General features: G+C 41.0%; 1 long non-coding RNA gene across 1 annotated transcript in view; it reads left to right on the top strand.

Moving 5' to 3' along the window:
- The first annotated feature begins 7,688 nt into the window (after positions 1-7,688).
- Positions 7,689-19,758, top strand: part of LOC133504854 (uncharacterized) — a 28,220-nt gene continuing 16,150 nt past the window's right edge. The window contains exons 1-3 of the long non-coding RNA XR_009796093.1: positions 7,689-7,904; positions 14,293-14,393; positions 14,503-14,586. This is a non-coding gene — a long non-coding RNA (uncharacterized LOC133504854). The remainder of the gene's footprint in view (positions 7,905-14,292; positions 14,394-14,502; positions 14,587-19,758) is intronic.

Below are 19,758 nucleotides of genomic sequence, written 5' to 3'. Positions count from 1 at the left end.
GCTTCTCGATGTGGAGTAGAGTCACTCACTCTCTCGAATCTGCACAGACAAGTCAAAGCAAAAAAATCCTTTGAACGGCGGCTTGTATATTTAAAAACTCCCGAGACAGGTCACTGGCATCACAAGGCCGCGCTGTATTTCTTTTGTTGTTGTTGTGATTGTTGGGCTATTATTTTTCGATTCCCTTTTTTCTCGCCTTACCGCTGTCTTCGTAAACACTCTCCAGAAATGAAGTCCTTCTAATTTGGTGGGCATGTGCAGCCTGACGAAATGTCCATCTTCGTGTTGGGGTTGAGGCTCAAAAACGGGTTTTTAGCAAGAAATCGGGACAGGGATAGGGTTATGGTTAGGGCTTTTGAGATTTGGCAGGTCAGGAAGCAGGAAAAAAGGCAAAGAAGTGGCAAAAAACAAGTGGAAAGAGATGTGTACAGTACAACTGTATTGCATTATAGTAACAACTGTCTGTAGTATTTCTTGTTCGCTTACTTCACAAAATGAGAACCAGATCTCTGTATGATCTACCACTGCAAACTACAACCACACTGAGCTCAACTGGATGCCTTCCAAGCTTTAGTCAAAGCCTTGCAGGGTAATAGATGATGCTAGCAGAGAGGCAGTGGGAAGTTTCTATTGTTTCGATTACGGCTAATCTTTATTGTCTTTTTGTAGTGTTTTATTAGCGGCCACTGAATCGACCAGGGGAACTGGGGAGCGCAGTTTGAGAACCGTGCATCAAACGCATTATGAACAGTGACCTCAGGTTGCGTCAGCGGGGTGAGATGACGGTCACTCCGCCAGAAGCCTGTGCAGCTATTTCGCGTCATCCTGTCATATTTTATTGCGGTTCCAAAACAAAAAAAAAAACAGCTCCTTATTTGCGATAGGATCTGAATGAAAAGAAATTAATTACGCAGCTTCCATTTTCCACTGCTTCTGCCGTCACCAGTCATTAGACATCTGCAGGAAGCGTGTCATCACCCACACCCGCATCACACAGCTGACACAACGGATCCACTGGAGGGGTGGTCATGTCAGGGCGGGGGGCTTTGGAAAAGTATGTCGACTCAGCAGAGAAGTCCTGAACTGTTCTCCACAGGTTGGGGGGGGGGTGGAATGACACAGGTGGTTGCAATTACCACACACAGGGTGCTGAGTAATCATCACGTGTACGAAATCAACCCAAATTGAAACATTGCATTAAAATGCACCAGACAAACGCAAAGATATCAGCCCATTAATATTGCATTCATATGTTGGCAAAAAATATATACATATATATATAATATACAAATAAATACAAAATATATTTCAATTAAAAATAATTCTACTAGGTAACTATCAGTGATGAGTATTTTCCGCCGAGTGGCGGATTTCTGACTTTTTCAGACCAAAATGACCATTCTCGAGATAAGCGAAAATCCGTTTAGAAAATTCCGGGGGGGGGGGGTGGTATCGTGCGCCTGCCTCTTGGTGGTGGGCTCTGAGCTGCAAGTTCAGCTTAGTGCTTGCTCGCATAAGCACAACTATCATATGCCGTTCATATGCATTTTGCGACATAAACATTAAAACGTGTTTGCGGCACATTACTCGATTGGACAGCAGAGTTATACAGTATAACAATCCGATCGTGTTAGTGTTTCATCGAGTTTCACCGTTGCCATGTACATGTGTTCTCGGTTCTCAGAAATCGCAGTGTAACTTGTTAGTTAGCCAAGTAATGGCGCGTGGGACTTAGCGCGAACTGAGCGACGGTGTGTTCAAAGTTTTACAATGGCAAAAGTGTTTGAAAAAAAAGGATGAAGATCGAATGAGGGCAATTGACAAGGATGCTGGAATCAAAAACTGTTTCAGACGGGCATGGCTTGAAAGAAGGGTAACCATGCAGATAGGACTGAAAACGGTATCAATATGTCCAACCAAACACATACAAAAAGTGAACATTCCCGGCAAAGTGCTGTGCATTCTGTGTTCCGATAGGAGCAAAAAATATCCAGACATTTTAAGTGTTTTTCCAAATTGATCATTCTCATCCCTGAAATATAGAAATATAAAAATGAAATTATATTGAAAATCCTCACTATCAATAAACAAGAAATAAATAATCAACATGTAAAGTGAAATTCTTTGAAATAATCTACATTTTTACAAAATGTTAAAAATAAAACATAATTCACTGAAAGGAAATTGAAAACAGATTAAATTAAAATTTCAAATGAAAATAAAATTCAAATGAACATGAATGCTACAGTTTGTGTTTGTGAAATAAAAAAATAACTGGTTGAAACAAGTTTTTATAGAAATCACGAGTTACAAAAGCATATGTAATCAAATATATATTTTCTAAAACACAAAGATGTAAATTTAACTACATATAAATATGTTTTCTGAGTAAAAATCAGGAGGTTAAAAAATAATTATCAATTGGAAACATAAAGTTGCTCATTACAAAGCAATAGTTAAGTAAGTTAAATAAAACTACATTTCAAAATTCAATAAAAATAAAATAAGTTTGAAAACTATGGTTATGGTTTAGGTAAGGGTTAGGATTAAGTATAGGTTCATTCTTAGTTTGTTTTTGGCATAGTCATATCAGTTGAAAGACATGTATTATTTCTCGGAAACTGCGGCGCGTATCCAATGGTGACAGATCGCCGCCACCGCCATGATGGCCACGCGAGTTTGCCGGGCGCAGTGCGGCTTTTCCAAACAAAGTCAGTGTCCGCACATGCCCCATTAGCTGCACCCGTTGTTGAGAAACAAGCTTTGACACCCGTCGTCAGAGAGATTCTTTTGTGCAGCCTCGCTCGTGATAATATTATTTATTCTCCTGAAAAGAAAGCGGCAAAGTTTACACTCCGCCTTTGGTTTTCCCTCCCATCCGCAAGGCTTGTTTGTCTTTTCGAGCCGACGGCTGAGCGCTGACTGACACGCGGCGAGCAAATGAAGACGTACAAACTACTCCTTCCTCATTTACGCTTTGAACCACAACGAAAACAACAAGCTCATCGATCAGCATCAGCTCGCCGCTCGGGTGTTTTTCCTGCCGGTTCCACTCTGGCTGCACTCGGGCTGATCAGTCAGCTTGAACCGGTCGGCGCTTCATTACAGTTCAGATCAACAAGACGCAGTTTGAAAACCTGATGCGGTTAGCGGTTGGCTTAAATAGTCCGGCCGTCCATTTTATTTTTTGATGATCCTAATTAGGGGGCACGGGCAAGCTGGAGGCTAGTCAAGCTGACTTTAGCCAGGAGGTGGGGATTTCCTGAACTTGATCCCAGCCAATGGCAAGGGTACGTAGAGCAGAGGTAGCGTACTTGGGTCCCAGGACTTCACTCAAGTCAGATTTGAATTGCCAGTGTTGCCTCTTCACACTACAACATCAGAATTTTCACAATACAGAAATGTGGTACTTGTTTCGTTTTTGAAGGAAAAGTTCAAGACTTTAAACACAAAAGGCACAAATAGAGCCCCTCCCTACTATCCGACTGCCGATCACGACATCGTTTCATGTTACATTTGCTAAGACTGCAAAACCAAACAACTCCTTTATGGAAGAGGCTGAAAATAAAAGCTCCAGACTTACCATCTGTTTCTACACGCTTTTACAGTATACGCTAAGGGGCGGAACCCGGAGTTCATGTGACTTTGTTGTTATCGAAATCTTGAACTGAGCGTGCACTGCCGGGATCGTCCATAGTTTGACGCACCGCCTTTGGCGTTCAGGAAGGATTAAATCTGTACTTTTTTTGCTAACCTCCTCTACTTTAAAGCCCATCTAGCCAATCTTGCGTATTTACATCATAAAATACTTGAGGCTTACTTGCAACTTACACATGAGACTGACCCCCAAGTTTGTACAATTGAATGCTGAGTTGAATTCTGTTTTATTCGCATGCTACTGGGCTTTGGTTAATTGTTTTTGAAAAAAAAAAAAAGATATCATGGGATTAAATTCTTCTTGTAGCTCAGAACTGATTAAATCACAAGAATCACTCCGTGTTCCATTGTTGGTAGGAAAATCCCCACTAAAATCCTGTGAGTTTTTCCATTCAGTTAGGATGGAATGAGTGCATCAAGAGATGTCGGGACCACAATCGTCATTAGCGACCTCGTCTTGACACACAAAACGCCGACAAAGCGTGTGGCCTTTGCGCCTTTTCCTCGCCGCACTCGGGCCTTTGGATGATAATGTACCCCGCGATACGCTCAATAGTGATGCGGAGTGAATGGAGAAAAAGGTTTTCCCGGTGAGCACAATGGATCACCTGATTGATGGCCGCTCCCCGAAGGAGGCACCCCGCACAAAACAAGAGCCTCCGCTCCAATCCCCACGCCGCCGATGAGTTTTGTCAGACGTCGCGACCGACAAGAAAAGGAACGTGTGTTCATTGTGGCTTGAAACGAGACGACAGAATGAGGCTAAGGTGGCGAGACCCTCCCACTACCACCAAACTGAAAGACCTGATGAAAAAGTACCTCAACTATGACAATCACTTCTGCATAGAGCAACCAGGGGGCAGTGATTTATTTAACTGCAGCGGGTAAAAGACGAGTAAAATAAGAGAATGTCATGACTGTCCTTAATCAGAAAAGTGAAGAGAAAACATTCCATAACTGTCTACTGTCACAATCATAAAATGAGAACGTGTCGTAATTGTCCATAACAGGGAAGTAAAATGAGATATCATATCTGTTCATCATTACAAAAGTAAAATTATAAAATGAGATAATGTCCTAAATGTCTAATATCACTTAAGTAATGCTATAAAACAATAAGACTAACAGTCCATCATCACAGAAGTAAAATTATAAAATGAGATAGTGTCAGAACTGTCAACCATTACACAAATTAAACAAAAAATTGCCAACTGGCCATCTTTGTGGATGTAAAATCAGGAAATATAATGTAATGTAGAACTCTCCAGTCAGCATGGTGGCTCAGCTGGAAAGCATTGGCCTCACAGTTCTGAGGTCCAACCCCGCCTGTGTGGAGTTTGGATGTTCTCCCCGTGCCTGCGTGGGTTTTCTCCGGGCACTCCGGTTTCCTCCCACATCCCCAAAACATGCAACATTAATTGGACACTCTAAATTGCCCCTAGGTGTGATTGGACGTCCGGCTATTTGTCTCTATGTGCCCTGCGATTGGCTGGCAACTAGTTCGGGGTGTACCCCGCCTCCTGCCCTTTGACAGCTGGGATAGGCTCCAGCACTATGCGTGGCCCTTGTAAGGATAAGCGCCAAAGAAAATGGATGGATGGAAAGAAATAAAACGTAAAAATCATTCCATTATCCCGGAAGTAAAACACTGTCATTTTGTAACTGCTACGTGTGGCATTAAAATAAAAATAAAAATGCGAAAATGTTGCAAGCTCGTCACAGAAACAAAAGAAAAATTGAGAAAATGCCGTACGATCGTAATGCCCTTCAGAAAATATTGTAACCATTTATTGTCACAGAAAAACGGAGCAAATGTTAATAAATGTCGGCTTCGGGAACACAAGCGTACCTGTGCATTTTTTTATACCCCACAGGAAACGAGTTTAATTAGAAACGAGCAAACAAGTACGTTGGAGCTCACGGACACCCAGCAATTTCCGCGTGGGGGTCAGGCGCTGTTCCCTGCGTCCATTACCCGTTGATTGCAAACGACGTTCCGAGTCCGGTGGCAAGATGTCAACGCGCTGATGGGCGGCGCTGAGCTCATCATCAATAAAATGGAACATGAACATTATGAGCTGCTTTGCTCTCCGGCCACATTCATTTTGTTTATACCCCGCGGCTGTTTGTGTGGAGCCCCCACAGCTTCACCGCAGCCAGCCACCACCCGCAAATCTACTGTACATATTATTTACCTTATTATATATGCATGGATCAGCTCCAAGCTTATCTTTTTTTTTTTAATATTCTTGTTTACTGAGTGCCTTCAAGATAGAAATAGAAGCGATGTTACCACGCAGAAATATGAGTGTAAATGTTATTTTATCCTTGTTATTCTCCCGTTTTTTTTTTTCCTCCCATCCTAATGAGACCAAAATGTTTCGCAGGAGGTTTGAGTTAAAGAAAATATTTGGATGCAAAATCGTTTGCTTATTGGTATTTAGCCGTCTTCATTACTAATATTATTAACCTGAAAAACATCAATTTTTGAATTTGAGGAGGCGTATGTATAAAGTTATAAACAGCTGTGGTTAAAAAACAACAACACTACTGAGAATGAATGGCACTTTAATGTTCCCCCAAATATTTATTTATTTTTTTGCATGGTCCCTCGGAGAACTTTTTGAAGGAAAACCGCTGAAGCGGACCTTTGTTCTTGCGGGTATGACATTCCTGTCTCGAGGCGTTTGGCCTTCCAACCAAACTTCCGACACTAACAACAACATAGCTCTTGTATCAGGTTTCACTTTGGATAAATGTCGTAACCTGCTTACTTGACTCACAAAAGGTTTCATTTTTACGAGGAAAACGTGAAAGTACAATTTGTACAACGTCCTTGTGAATAAAGTCAATTGATTGAGCACAGTGGGTAGCAAGAATCGCGAGCGAAGTCGAGCCGAGCGGAATATTCAGCGGGTTATAAATAAAGATCAACAAGTTGGTGGGAAAGTAATCAGCAAAGATGTTAAAGGTCGCCGCCAAATAAAACGACTGGCGGCATCCTCAAGGAGGCATAAATAAACATCAGGCTTGGCCCTCCCACATTAAATTATGTAAATTACTTCCCGGCTTTGATTGCAAAATTAAAGCAGGAATTGAAAAAAAAAAAAAAAACAACAGCACACAACACATAAGTACAGTACTTGATGATTGTACTGCTCGGAATGGAGCAAAAGGCAGCTGGGTTATCTTATTTAAAAAAAATAGTGTGTATATATATATATATATATATATATATATATATATACACTGAGGTTGTTGGGTCTTACTTTTGAAGGCCATGCAGTTTCGTAGCAACACAAACATATTCATTAATGGACAATAGCAAGCAAATTTGGCCGTTTGAAAAAGAGACAGAATAATAAATGTTATGTTTATTTCATATCAAAACAAATTACTGTGGTTTTTTTTTTTCAAAATCAGTGGTGTCAACTCATAAATATGAGCCTGTGGCAAAAATTAAACGAAATTCTATTTTGTTGGTACCGATATTGGCAAATTCAACTCAATGAACATTGGAATGCTTTATTCCACCCACAAATTAATTTAATAACATCTTGAAGGTTCCAACCAGAGGGCCCGTAGCTCAGTGGTTAGAGCACTGGTTTGGTAAACCAGGGGTTGTGGGTTTTTATCCCACTGGGGCCTCCACTCCCTGAGAAGGGTTGCGTCAGGAAGGGCATTCGGCATAAAAATTGTGCCAAACATTTATGTGCATTCATCTGAGATGACACGCTGTGGCGACCCCGAAAGGGATAAGCCGAAAGAAACTTACTTACTTACTTGAAGGTTCCAACCGTCATCTAATCAACCCACTTTCAAGGGAATGGAAGGGCCGCAATGCACCTTTTTGCTAATATTATAAAATTTTTATGCTGAATACAAATCTTAATCCGTTGTGAAGGAAACAGTTTTATTTTTCGATTACTTGCAACAAACGATCGCGCATTGCCGTATCCGCCGGAAAAGGACGGAAATGTGGCGGAGAAAGCCGATCAGGGGCGTGACGTAGGACGTTGTGACAACAACATGGATCCCGTAGGAATACACTGCAATGAACATTATTCTGCAGGGTCCCACGAAGACGGTGCGGTATACGAGCTTTATGAAGGTGTGAAAGGTTATTAATTTGAGCCCGTTAGACAGCACACACGTCTGAATTCAGACAAAGTAGCTGGCGACCAAGATGCCGACACAGCAGTCAGACCCACTGTGGAGGATATGCCTCGTGTTGAAAATATCGACTGGTAAGTGTTTGTGAAGTTCTTGTTTGGTTTAGTCTGTCATACTCTAATAAATAGTAAAGTAATATTCTGAATGTAAATACGATGTTTTCAGTCTTGTTTTGAAATTATGCAAACGCCGTGTATTTAGTGATTTGGTACGCAACAACCGCGACAACAACTTTGCGTGTAAAATGCTTATTATTGCACCAAAACACACAGAAGTCAACAGCGAAGTCTAAGTTGGTACACTTTCACAAATAATTAATGATATAATGTTGCTTTCTTTCGGCTTGTCCCGTTAGGTGTCGCACAGCGTGGCATCTCAGATGAACGCTCATATTTGTTTGGCACTTTTTTAATAATGATGAAATAAAAATAAGAACAACTCATTTTTACGGATTGGTTTGAGTCTACAATCACTGAGGAATTCTCGAAGCGAATGGGTTTTTCTTTGGTGTGAATACAAAAGACTCCCAGCTTATTGTCATTCCAAAATGGCCCATGCCAGAAATTGTGACGTCAGAGGTCCGCCCACGAAATGAGTCGAGAGAAATTAAGTCAGAGTTCGCGGACTTGAATTCATAAACACTTGCATTTTTTTGGTAAAAACATCGAACAGGATGTGCATTTTATGGAACAGTTGAACATTTATTTTCGTCCAGATAAGATAATTTGAAACTATTAGAAACTAGACATTCCATACACTTTGAAAAAAATATGAAATTGTTCACGTTACGAACGATCAACGACCACACCTTAAGCCACCGGGCTGTCAAACTTTAATTCATAATGTTCAAATGTGTTAACGGGTTTTTTTTTTTTCATCATCCCATTTAAAGGAGCGTTTGACGCACGGAGACAATCGTCGCTATCGCCGCATTCGATCTACGCAAACATTCACGTTCACACGTGTGCCTCTTAATCATTGGGTAATCCATTTTATTTTACACCAATTAAATCGCAAATCAATATGTAATCAGAGCCGCGGCAGCGTGTGATTAAAATAGCGCCCTGTGAATTGTTTAGGAAATTCCCTCAAAGGCACAAAAATAATGTACTCACGCTCACTGCACCATCCAGAATTTGGTCACAAATAAGTCATCTAAAGTTAGTCATAAATCAATCACATATGCTGCACATCATTTCCAAATTGCCTTGAAAAGTTGTCTTTGGAGCTAAGCTGAAAGGACTCGCTTAACACCTTGCTAACACGGATATTTGAATTCAACATCCGTCAATGGCATTGAACGAGCATTAACAGCAAGTCATTATCTTAACAAGATGTTGCTTCACCACCGCCACCCAACTCAACCCCCAACTTCAGTGGCACCTTTTTTCTTTAACGACATCATGCCTTTTAAGTCTCATGCAGTTTTATATCACTTGCATTTTGCACACTGGTTATTGTAATATCTGTATTTATATCGCTCAATTTGCACTCTGTCATAATGTGGTTGTGGAATGTGATAACCACATTTACATTTCATTATTTAAATGTCGTTGAGTTTTCCAGTGCGAAGGAACTACGACGCGTACATATTTTGCATATAAACAGGTCCAGACGGGGTACATTGTGGGTGTATTATACAGTATATCATTATACTGTATTTTATCATCATTACTATCAATAATAATTTCCTTCTGCTAATCCTGCTTCTCTTTTTTTTAAAGTTCACAAACTTTAGTGTACATTATTTCTCTCTCTCACTCTACCTATCTATCCATCCATCCATCATAAATATAAAATGTCTCCACACACCAATTAAATTCCACTTTTTAGTCAGTTGAGCCCCCTCCAAAAAAAAAAACATGACAAATAACCTCTACAACTCAATCAAAAATAGATTTTCGAAAGGGAAAGTTAAAAAAAAAGAAAAATAAAGAAAAGAAACGGAAATGATGTGGTTGCATAAGTGCGCCCACCCTCCCAATAGCATGTGGCTGTGTTGGTGAATCACCTAATCACATCCGAAACTCATGTCAAATGGGATACAGCACACGCCTGCCACCATTCAAAGTGGCTCTGATTAACCCCAAATCATGTTCAGATTTTCTAGTAGTCTTTTCCTGTTATGATGTTGGGATTTCTAGCAGTGGCCTGATGATTTAGTGTTAGCGCTGACTACTATTAGGAAATATCCACAATTCCTTTCACCTCGACAAATGCTCCAGGTTTATCTGGAAGAAAAAATAAATAAAACTATAACAACATCCTTCGAAGCAGGCTTCCTGCGACCAGCATGCTTCTCTGTAGGCAAGTCGTTCATTTGTGTTGTTGTGTTTGCAACCAAACTTGCCCTCTGGTCAGGACATTTAACCTTGCTTTCATCTGAGTATAACATCAGTTTTCCCAAAGTGTGTTATTGCAAAATGTCTCTGGGCAGAGATGATTTTCTTTGTAAGACTGAAGCCTTTCGTCTTGTCATCTCCTCCCAGTGTTTTTTTAAGGAAAATAGCAGTCTACAACGTTCTACTAAAATCTACTGTTGTTACAAAATTATCGAGAATGTTAAGAATTAGGGCGGCACGGTGGATCAGCTGGAAAGCGTTGGCCTCACAGTTCTGAGGTCCCGGGTTAAATCCCGGACCCGCCTGTGTAGAGTTTGCATGTTCTCCTCATGCCTGTGTGGCTTTTCTCCGGGCACTCCGGTTTCCTCCCACATCCCAAAAACATGCAACATTAATTGGACACTCTAAATTGCCCCCAGGTGTGATTGTGAGTGTTTGTCTTGATGTGCCCTGCGATTGGGTGGCAACCAGTTCAGGGTCTAAACCCCCACCCCCCGATGGGATGGGATTGGCTCCAACACTTCCACAACCCTAGTGAGGGTAAGCGACTAAGAAAATGGATGGATGGATGGATGGATGGATGGATGGATGGATGGATGGAGTTAAGAATGAAACTGCTTGATGTTGAATTCATTGTGCAGCTCAAACGTATGGATACACACCAAGAAGATGGTCACAACCGGTCCGTAAACTGCAGTGGCCGTAGTCGTTTTTGGTAGAAGATAAAGAGTATATGCCTGTGAGTCTTGTTATATTGTCTTTTTGTGTTGAAGTATCTGTTGCTTAAAGAGTTATAACATTGCAAGTTTTATGCTAGTTTTGTGTGCCCTTCCAGGCTCTTTTACATTGCCGGTTACCAATACGCTAGTAAACTGTCGTATAAGACAGTTTACTAGCTTGGCGTGGTTGTTTTCAATACATAACACGTTTTATGTTCAGATTGAATGTAAACTTCAACCGAGAGTGGGAATTTTTAAAGGAATTGTTCACGATCTGTCAAATTTGCTGTCAGGACTTGGTCAATGACTTGCAAAGAGAGGGGGACCACTGTTTCCAAGGTAATACACTAAGACGTCATGGTTTGAAATCATGCACGGCACGGAAGGTTCCCCTGCTTAAACCAGCACATGTCAAGGCCAGTCTTAAGTTTGCCAATGACCATTTGGATGGTACATAGGGGTCATGGGAGAAATTTTTGTGGTCAGATGAGACCAAAATTGAACTTTTTGGTCATAATTCCACTCACTGTGTTTGGAGGAAGACGAATGATGAAATCCATCCCAAGAACACCCTCCCTACTGTGAAGCATGGGGGTGGTAGCATCATGCTTTGGGGGTGTTTTTCTGCACATGGGACAGGACGACTGCACTGTATTAAGGAGAGGATGACCACGGCCACGTATTGTGAGATTTTGGGGAACAACCTCTTTCCCTCAGTCAGAATATTGAAGATGGGTCGTGACTGAGTCTTTCAACAGGACAATGACCCGAAGCACACAGCCAGAAAAACTAAGGAGTGGCTCCGTAAGAAGCATATCAAGGTTCTGGCGTGGCCTAGAGAGTCTCCCGACCTAAACCCAACAGAAAATCTTTGGAGGGAGCTGCAAATCCATCTTTCTCAGTGACAGCCCAGAAACCTGTCTGATCTAGAGAAGATGTGCGTGGAGGAGTGGGACAAAATCCCTCCTTAAGTCTGTGCAAACCTGGTGAACAACTAAAGGAAACATTTGACCTCTGTAATTGAAAACAAAGGCGACTGTACCAAATATTAACATTGGTTTTCTCAGGTGTTCAAATATTTATTTGCAGCTGTATCACATAAATAAATCATTCAAAAGAATCATACATTGTGATTTCTGGACTTTTCTTTTTAGATTATTTCTCTCACAGTAGACATGCACCTACGATGACAATTTCAGACCCCTCCATGATTTCTAAGTGGGAGAACTTGCAATATAGCAGGGTGTTCAAATACTTACTTTCTTCACTGTAGGTGCCCTGTATCATTTGCAGACATTAATCACTACAAGAGCAGGAGGATTCGGAACAAATATCAAATAAAAGAAGTGCCGTCATTGAAAATAATCTGTCATTTAAACGTTCATGTGGAGTAAAATGATTGCATCACCCTGTTTGGTGCCAATGTACGCAAAACATGAAGTTAGTGTCAGCAGGTGTTCTTTAATCATATTTAAAACTGAAGCATGCACGCCAGACAGAACTGATAATATGAGAAATGTCAGCGAGAGTCCCCGTATCAAATTAAACGAGTGCGAGATTTGCTTAATTGCGCATCACCGCACACGCAAGCGTTGAGGGTCCGCGTTCTCTTATCGAAATTCCACGTGCTCTTTGAAATACGATGATGAAACTATATTTTGTTTTGTTTTGTTTTTTTTGCTCAACATACACACGTACCCCGCATCTTTCCATTGAATATTTTCACAGTCATCATGCGGTGACAGCTTTTAGAGACTCTTGAAAAATGTTCCCACATCCTCTAGGACTTCTTTACTGTCACGACTGTCCAACAGAAATATATTGCGCTGCCTCAAGATACAAATTAAACGATTAAGGAGATTTCCAAAACACAACGTTCGAATGATTTTTGTGTTTGTTTTGTTGCTGTGACTCTCTAGAGCAAACTTGACACATGAGCTCTGTGTGGTGGCAGTGACGGACAAAATTTGTAAATATTCTTCTCAAAAAGAAGCTGCAAACAGTTTATTGATACTCTTTGTTTACTGTCAAACTAAGCATCAAACCAAAGAGGAATATGCATTCTGTACTTACAGTGAAGAAAATAAGTATTTGAACACCCTGCTATATTGCAAGTTCTCCCAGGGTTCTGAAATTTTCATCGTAAGTGCATGTCCACTGTGAGAGAAATAATCTAAAGACAAAAATCTAGAAATCACAATGTATGATCTTTTTTTAAACGATTTATTTGTGTGATACAGCTTCAAATAAGTATTTGAATACCTGAGAAAACCAATGTTAATATTTGGTACAGTAGCCTTTGTTTGCAATTACAGAGGTTAAACGTTTCCTGTAGTTGTTCACCAGGTTTGTGCACACTGCAGGAGGGATTTTGGCCCGCTCCTCCACACAGATCTTCTCTAGATGAGACAGGTTTCTGGGCTGTCGCTGAGAAACACGGAGTTTGAGCTCCTTCCAAAGATTTTCCATTGGGTTTAGGTCTGGAGACTGGCTAGGCTGAGCTGGCCGCCGGCTTTGTCGGCCAGGCTGGCTCGTCGTGGCGCCAGGCCGCGATGGCTCATCTCCGCCGCGGAAGTGAATCGGATGGGGTGGCGGTTTGGCCGTGATCGCGTAACATTTGAATTTGGCTCGAAACAATAGGGTAATATTGCCTCGGTAACTTCACTCAGTTGTGTGATGTACTCTTCTTCAAAAAGAACTTCCGTATCAGAAGGGGCATGTTCATCTCCCATTGTTGGGGCCACAGCCTGTTTTCAATGGCGAATGTCTGGGGTGACATGATGGGCAGTAGAAGCAGCCAATATGGCGACCACTTGGATGTCGTCGAATGACATTTCCGCAACTTTGTGCATGGATGACGCGCTCTCCACTCATATTTATTTTTTTGTATAGGCATTGAAGTGAATAATGTTATGTGTATTTTTCATTCATCTATTTTAGAATGTTTTTAGGGATGACACTTGATCTTTAAGACGGGCCTTGACATGTGCTGGTTTAAGAGGGGAACCTTCCGTGACATGCATGATTTAAAACCATGATGTCATAATGTATTACCAACAGTCACCTTGGAAACGGTGGTCCCAGCTCTTTTCAGGTCATTGACCAAGTCCTGTCGTGTAGTCCTGGGGTTATTCCTCACCTTTCTAAGGATCATTGAGACCCCACGAGGATTCTTGCATGGGGCTCCACTTCGATTTAGATTGACCGTCATGTTTAGCTTTTTCCATTTTCTAATGATTGCTCCAACAGTGGACCTTTTTTCACCAAGCAACTTGGTAATTTCTCCGGAGCCCTTTCCAGCCATGTGGGGTTGTACAATTTTGTCTCTGGTGTCTGTGGACAGCTCTTTGGTCTTGGCCATGTTACAAGTTTGAGTCTTACTGATTGTTTGGGGTGGACAGGTGTCTTTATGCAGCTAACGACCTCACACAGGCGCATCTGATTCAGGATCATACATGGGCAGGAGGTGGACTTTTGAAGGTGGACTAACAAGTCTTTGAGGGTAAGAATTCTAGCTGATAGACAGGTGTTCAAATACTTATTTTCAGCTGTTTCACACAAATAAATTTTAAAAAAATCATACATTGTGATTCCTGGATTTTTCTTTTTAGATGATCTCTCTCACAGTGGACATGCACCTACGATGGAAATTTCAGACTCCTCCATGATTCCTAAGCGGCAGAGCTCTCAATATAGTAGGGTGTTCCAATACTTATTTTCTTCACTGTAGAAAATGTAAATGGGATAGCTTAAGGTTATGATGGGCATGTATGTGGCTGTTGTATAACTCTTTAGGCAATTGATATTTGTACACAAATGGCGCAGCAGCAACACTCAATTATATTCTTTATCCTCTGCAAAGAACGATGATACAAATCGACCCCCCTCCCCTGCTGCAATATAAAAGTGGCTGCTGCATCCAGGCGGGAAAATAATTAAATGAGTAAAACAGGCGAGCCTGCTCACAACGTGCCGTAAGTGGGACTGCACATTTCCAGTGATCAGAAAGATTGTTGACATGGGCACAGGAGGTTAATGTGTGTTAATGACAGTGGAAAAAATAACATTTGAGGAGCCATTGCATGTAAATACAATGGTCGGTGTGTGTGTGTGTGTGTGTATAGTGGACCATGAAAAGAAGCAAACACACACACACCAAGCGTATTGACGGTTGTTCATTTAGCCGAGATAATTTGTCAAAACATCGCCAATCTAGGGGGTACGGGTGCTTGGCGACACTGCAACCAATCAATGCGCGCCACACGTGTTAGACAAAAGAAAGCAAACAAAGCCAGGAAACAATCTGCCTAATGGGAAAGGAATTGGAAAGTTAATTGGAAATGAAGACAACAGCTGTAGAATGGAAATGTTATAAAAGAATAAAGTTGGCCCCTTTGTAACTATTTTTTAACTAGGAGAGCAAAAGCCTTCTTTGTTAAATGGAAAGCATTTGTGGCGCTCATCGATCGGCGAGCGCTTTCCGTTTCTCGGCAGGCTGCTTCGTTCCTCGGAGCTGCCGGTGATTGCTGACCAAATGTCAGCAACGATGTGACCTCCCGCCAAAAGGATGTGATTTTTTTGGGACATATGGTTTGTTGACTAAATTATGCCTTCTTATTATTTTAATTGTCATAAAGATTGTCACAGGATTAGGGGAAAAATCCACCTTGCATACGAATGTTGGTAAATGATTTTATTCTGATAAAATTCACATTTACTGTACTCTATTTACTCTACATAAATGCAGATTTATTTTTTCAATAAATGACAACTCTTGCGACCCTCATAACTCTAAAGCAGGGGTCACCAACGTGGTGCCCGCGGGCGAATGGTAGCCCGCGAAGACCATATAAGGCGCCCGTGTGGTATGTTCTAAAAATACCGTGGGCCACAAATTGTTACTATTATTTGAGTTTTAAATTCTGAATCTGACTTGCTTGCACGAATTAAAATTTTAAAATACCTGTAATGTCATTTACTACAGTAAATTAAAAAATATATATTTTATGTACGTGTAATGGACTGAGTCTGAAATTTGCCGCAAACAGGTTACGTGACCCATCATACGATCGGTGCTCACGAAATAACCCTCAGCCTCAAAAAGGTTGCCGAGCCCCGCGACAAAGTCTTTACACTGACTTCCAGACAACTTTAAAATAGATTTTTTAAAGTTCTGCTACTGGTCTATAAATCACTAAATGGTTTAGGTCCTGAATACCTGAAAGAATTGCTTACGCGATACAAACCCAGCAGAGCTCGGAGATCGACTGACTCAGGTCAAATACTGTAGTCCAGAGTCCAAAGCATCCATCCGTTAACCAGGCTGCTTATCCTCACAAGGCTCACCGGAGAGCCAGAGCCTATCCAAGCTAGGTTCGGGCGAGAAGCGGGCTACACCCTGAACTGGTCGCCAGTCAGTCACAGGGCACACCTCCACACCATCAGTGAGCGGGAGTCAATCCCACGCTGCCTCACCAAAATCAGGCGTGTGTACAACTACACGATCAGTGATTGAAAACTCTTCATTTTTCTCATACGTTTGAGTACTTCCACTTTTCAGTCTTTTTTTTTTTTTTGCTGTTTCAATTCATCCTGCCATCCCTTTTTTTGCGACTTATCCTCACGAGGGTCGCGGGGAGTGCTGGAGCCTATCCCAGCTGTCAACGGGAAAAAGGCGTGGCACACCTTGAACTGGTTTCCAGCGAATCGCAGTGCACATGGAGACAAACGAGAGTCGCACCTACAATCACACCGATGGGCAATTGAGGGTGTCCAATTAATGTTGCATGTTTTTGGAATGTGGGAGGAAACTGGAGTGCCCACCCGGAGGAAATCCACACAGGCACGAAGAGAACACGCAAATGCCACACAGGCGGGTCCGGGATTGAACCCAGGACCTCAGAACTGTGAGGCCAAAGCTTTACCAACTGCCTCACCTTGCCGCCATGCTGTTTCAATTGTACTATTTAATTTCAAATACTTTTATTTTGGTATTTGAATGCTTTCAATCATGTCGGGTGCATTGAGTTACCTTGTGAATGAAATGCGCTTTCCAGATAAATTTAATAAACTAGCATTAGCCACATCTACTGTAATTCAGTTCTGCCCACTTTGTGTCATGATCCTGTCGCTCCAGCACGAGCTGTGCGGGTGTCCGCGCAGGTGCGCTGATTGGAAGGTGCACACCTGCGCCTCATGCAGTCTGATTATGCTGTGGATTTATATGACCGCGATGACAACTGGCCGGCGCCAGTTCGTTGATCTTCATGTCCCATTCGTGTGCTCCGGTATCCCTGATTGAACCTGTGTGTACCGACCTTCGGCCGTTCTCCGACCAACCTTGTAAGCCAGACTCCTTCGTTACTTCTGCCTGCTTTGATTCTTCTCCTGTGCACCGGACTGCCTGCTCGATCCCCTACCTCTGCATATAATAAACGTGTCTCCTTGAACTACCTTGCATCTTCCGAGTCCTGCATTTGGGTCCTACTCTCGTTCCGATGGGTCGTGACACTATGAGAACTAAAATAGTCTAGTATACTCCAATATGTTATCTAGGGGTTGCCGTGGCAACGCATTGCCTTTCAACTTGTCACAAGACCGTGTCGTGATTTTGAAGGTTATTCCCAATGAAAACTTTTTCACATTGTTACTTTGCTCCAGCGGTTTGCAAGTCAAAAAGTTTGTTTTGCTTGAACATGTCTGTAAAAATGAATAATGGATAATACGCGAGTCAAGCCGCCTCTATTGATTTGTTCAGGCGAGTACACTTGACAGCGATAAGCTACTGTTGCCAATTTTGGCGCCCAATCAGTGTTTATTTAAGCGGGCCGACGCGGCCGATAAAAGTCGCGCAGGGCCTAATGGAAGAAATTCAAATCAATGCCATTCACGAGAGAAGTGTAAAGAAAACTCATTAGCTCTTGGCGCCACGTTACGACGCCCCGACTCAACTTATTAGTGCCGTAAAACCTGAGTATGAAACGCTATTAAATAAAAACACACACGCACACACACAATCATCAGATCATTTAGTTTTTTTTTTGTTTTTTTTTTCTCTTCAGCAGCTTTAATAATTTTCTGAGAAGTTCTTCCAAGGACCTCCGCATAACCGGAGCCCCATTTAAATGCCGTAGCAATTAAAAAGTTGTCTGCATATATTTAAAAGTCAGAATGTTACAGCGATAAGTACATTTTGGAGGGAGTAAAGCTTATTTATGAAGATAAAACTATTGTATTTTGAAAAATAAATACAATTTGTTCAGGTCATTTTTGGAGTTTTCAATCAATGAAGAGATTTCCCAATTTGTTCCCCTCCCCCCTTAACTTCACTAAACATTTCTATTTTTTTCAAATGCATTCATTTACGTGCATTCACTTATCTTTTGTGTTTTATAATTTCAAGATACTCAAAAATCCTAATCACATGGGCAGTTAGTTATTTTTTTCTCTTATGTTCATTTATTATGATGCTGTGAGCTCCAAACATTTTTGAATGGTACAATAATTCAAATTTGTAGTAAACTTACTTTCTCCCCCTATTTAATCTATTGTTTAATGTAATATATTTTCTTTAAATGTTCATTTATGTGAATATTGTTGAATTTTGTAGAACTGTTTACCCTTGAATAGACCCCCCCCAAAAAAAAGAAAAGTACAGAAGGAAGCAGAATGGCGATGCATGCTAAAAGCTAAGCTAAGTCTCGCCACTGCGCTATCAAAGGAGTCTTTTTAAGCGAATGGAGGACGGCAGCTGCAAAGGCTCCTCGCACTCTTTCACTGCGCTTGGCTCGGCATTAAAGTGCCGATAGCAACTCGCGACTTTGGCGTCGAATCAGTCGAAACCGACTGACACGCTCCTTTATGATTTGCATATTGTATATGTACCTCCCAAAAATAAAAAAATAACGCATGCATCGACAGAATTTAACAAAATATTTGGGGCTTATTGCATTGAGATTCTGATGTTATCACAAATTAAGCGTGCGTCTCAATATGGATTTGGATTTGCAAGACTCTTTAGTCACTAATTTTGCGCAATAGACATACCATCATTTAAAAAAAAAGTTAAAAAGCATGAGAAAATGTAATTTTACTTTTAAAACTTTACTGTGCTAGTTTTATAAATCTGGATCTTTTTTTTAATGGTTGTATATTGTTTCTTTGATTTGTTTTACGAGGCAGTTTATTTTACATTTTGAATGTAATTTTTCAAAAATATTGTGTGAACATCAACTCAAGTATTTTTTGTACTAAAAATAATTTTTAAAAATTCTGTATGAATTTACACAGTTTTTTGGAAGTAAACTAATTTGTGTGGATATCAAAATAATTTCAAAAACTTCATAGTTGTTGATATAAATCTCCAAAATTGTTTTAAAATATCTAAAGTTGATTTTGATTGCCATTTAATTTGACTTATGTATATATTTTTTTTATTATAAATACACTCATTTGTGGAGACAGCACATATTTATGAAAAATCTTTAGGCTAAAATAAAATCTGAGAAATTTGGAGATATAGTGGATGCTGTTCATTTAATAGCAACAATAATCTGCAAAAGTATTCATTGATGCAATATTGTACGATCTCCCCCCCCACTCAAAAAACGCTAATCCAAATAAAAATGTTGCACTTTCCAAATGAGACGGAAAACTCTTTGTTGTTTTATCCTATGTTACAATGAGTGTAACAAAAGCATGAATCACAATGTGAGAGGGAGGCGTCTGATTGGCTGGGACTGCAGATTTTCCGATCCTTTTGTGCAGGAAGGCAGCACGGTGGAGCAACTGTTTAGAGTATTGGCCTCACAGTTCTGAGGACCTGGGTTCAAATTCCAGCCCATTTGTGTGGAATTTCCATGTTCTCC

This window comes from Syngnathoides biaculeatus, chromosome 8 (genome assembly GCF_019802595.1).
Source record: "Syngnathoides biaculeatus isolate LvHL_M chromosome 8, ASM1980259v1, whole genome shotgun sequence".
Taxonomy (NCBI): domain Eukaryota; kingdom Metazoa; phylum Chordata; class Actinopteri; order Syngnathiformes; family Syngnathidae; genus Syngnathoides; species Syngnathoides biaculeatus.
This window is presented reverse-complemented; position numbering and strand designations above follow the sequence as displayed.